The sequence below is a fragment of the Saimiri boliviensis genome, chromosome 10 (genome assembly GCF_048565385.1).
Source record: "Saimiri boliviensis isolate mSaiBol1 chromosome 10, mSaiBol1.pri, whole genome shotgun sequence".
NCBI lineage: Eukaryota > Metazoa > Chordata > Mammalia > Primates > Cebidae > Saimiri > Saimiri boliviensis.
Genome location: NC_133458.1, coordinates 104,012,500 through 104,015,762, shown reverse-complemented (window position 1 = coordinate 104,015,762; position 3,263 = coordinate 104,012,500).

Sequence of the window (3,263 nt, the reverse complement as noted above, 5' to 3'; positions counted from 1 at the left end):
TGTGCCATTTGTTGCTTGCAAGTTTAGAACCAAATTAATGCCCATTTGCTTAATGGGCTCATTAGGCCTAATTTCTAAATTCACTTTGCCCTTTCACTCTTAGTATAGAGTAGAGGTCATTTTTAGTGTTCAGTAGAGGTTAAGGAAATGACCCATTTCTTGATGAAATTATATGCTATTATGTGTAGGTGTGCACACATGTAAGACAACATGTTAATATGTGTAAAAATTCTTAAAATGTTCATGTACTTTGACTCAATAATTTAATATCTCAAAACATAGCCTAAGTGTGTAATTGAATATGCACAGGATGATTTATGAACCATGATTAATTTCATATTATTGAAAGTAGTTAAAACTATAAAATAGTATCATGATCCAGCAGTAGTAGAATTCTTAATTAAATCCTGTGCAAAATTAGCTCTTATGATATATATAAAGACAGGAGCAAGTTCTCATGCTATGTTGTTGGTTGAACAAAGCCAAATATAGACATGAAACTACAAGGTACTATGAGAGCCATGTATATTTTAAAGGAAGAAAAACAAAGCATTCTACACAAAATGTTCTCAGAGGTTCTCTGAGTGAAGGGATTTTGGATAAAAATGGTGGCTTATTAGATTGTCTTTATTTTCTAACCTTTCCAAAATAAATGTGCATTATATTTTATAAACAGAAATGAGTATATTTAAATGATAATTTTGCTGGGACAAAGGAAAAGAAAGAGAATAAAAGAGTGAAACAAGTATTGGCAGCCATTGCACGTATTGAATGACTACTTTGTTACAAAACAGTCATAAATTATTTATGAATTTTTAGGATATTTTACAAATTGCCCACTTGCTAAAACATTTTCTGGGAGCTGCACATATATTCAAAATATAAAATCAATCATAATTAGAAAAATAACCAAGACAAGACATTGGATTGAAACATTAGCATTTGGACAACTGATCAGGCAGGGCAAGTACAGCTAAAATACTATGTTTTTGAACATTAAGAATTGACTTTAATGACATCAGTGAAAAACAGTAAGAATGAGAACCTCTTAAATGTCTCACTCAACTTCAGAAAGTCAACATTCTGCACATAAATTGATTTGTCTTGAGGTTATGGTGAAAGGCAGTGTCCACCAGCCCAGCCTTTCCGCTATGTACTCCTGGCCTTAGCCACTTCCAGGTCCCAGGATCCTGAGTCATGCACTCCAGTCTGCAAAGCCTGCTCTCAGCATTTAAGAGGCTACACAAAAGAATGTGAAAACCAAACAACAGAATACACCACATCCTGTATTTTAGCCTTAATGGCAAAAGCAACCACAAATATACAATCAAAAGCTTATGATACCATTCTTGTTAAAACAAAGGAGTGCATATCCACTCCTGCAAATTCAAAACAGTTTTTAAAATAATGCCTTTTCTTTGATATCTATTTTCATGTGTTTCAGAAATAAATAAGCAAAGATGAAAATAGAATAAACATATAAAGCCTCTTTAGAAGTACATAATACTTTTAAAAAGGCATTTTACAAGCAAGATTCAGAGAATTCACTTTATCATTTATAAATTCACAAAAACAACTTCAAAATACAGGAAAGAAGAAGGGTAACTAAAGTAAAACAAAAATTATTTTGCTTTTTGTTTTCATTTTAAAACCCATACATTTTGTTTTTCATTTTTAAAGAAATATTTATTATTCACATGGTAAAATTACTTTATTACACATCACTAAACCAAGAGTTATAAATATAATAATAGGTGAATACAAATTTATTTAGACATAAAATTTGCTTTAGTATAACTAAAAACCATATTTGTATACTTATTTATTTGTACAAGGCAAACTACAAATAATTAAAATGAGATCTCTATTACAAGGCTGAATGATGGTTAGAGCTCACTTATAATAAACGCAATCTAAAATACTTGAGTCACTGACACTTAGTATTTCAAATAATGCTAAACATTTCAGCCGAGGGGTTAGTTAAGTTTGACAGTATAGGAAATACATCCAAAATTAGAAATCACTTTAAGTGTATTTCTGTGTGATGATAGCATGCCCAGCTCTGTTAAGGGAGTCTAATTAGGCGTCAGCAATATGCTCTCCTGAAAATTGGGGACATCAGTGTCCTATGTCCCAAACCCGCCTGGCAGTGTTTTTATTATTAAAATCATTGCTTGGTGAAAAGAACAGATTCTACATGTCCTGTTTTTTAACCACAGATTCCTCTAAAACTAGTAGACATGGTTTTAGATGGCCTTAAAATTATACAAAACAGAAACTTAGGGAAATGCTCACAAGGCATGGTTCTCATAGTACCAGTCTAAAGTTTCCTGAGGGATGGCAGGATCAATTATCTGAGACAGCAGGCAGGCAGAAGAAATGCTGGATGGCACTTGACTCTTTAACATATATCTGGTCTATATAGTTGATATTAAATTTAATTTAGGGCTTCAGAAGAAACTTACGTGAAAGATTTCAATGATATAACACATCTGCACATTCATAGTAATTTAAAGAAAAAACAAACAAAAAAACCTGTTTCTCTCCCTACATTCTTACACAGTCAATCACACTCAACGTAATACTTCACCTCTGGTCACCAAAATGCATGTGAAGGTTTCTCCCATCAGCACAGGCAGTGCTTCCATGAACACCAGCGGGGTGTCCTGTGATTCAGTTCAATTCCGACTCTATCTGGAGGAAGCACCGGACCCCGCACGTGAGGACTCAGTCCCAGAAGGTTGCCCCCACTTCAGGTGACAGTCCTAAGCTTCTGACTGACCAGCTATACACCAGGGTTTCCAGCATCCCTCCTTGGGTTCCATCAGTTTGCCAGAGCAACTCAAAGAACTCCGCTATGCACTTACTTATATTTTCCTATTTATCATGCAGGACATTGCAAAGGATTCAGGTCCCAGCCAGACAGAGGAGATGAACAGGGCAAGACATGTGGGGAGAAGCAGAGCTCCATGCCATCTCCAGTCATCCCCACCTAGTCAGTGATCTGGAAGCTTTCTGAACTCAGCCTTTCAGGATTTTCTGGAGGCTTCATTATGCAGTCATAATTGATTAAATCATTGTCCATTGATGATCAACTCAACCTTCAGTTTCTCTCCCCTTCCTGGAAGTTAGAAAGTAGGGCTGAAACTTCCAACCCCCTCATCACACAGGTGGTTTCCTGGGAGACCAGCCTCCATCCTAAGGCTACCCAGGAGCCCACTGAGAGCCACCCTGTTAGAACAAAAGACTCGCCTGTTACTCAG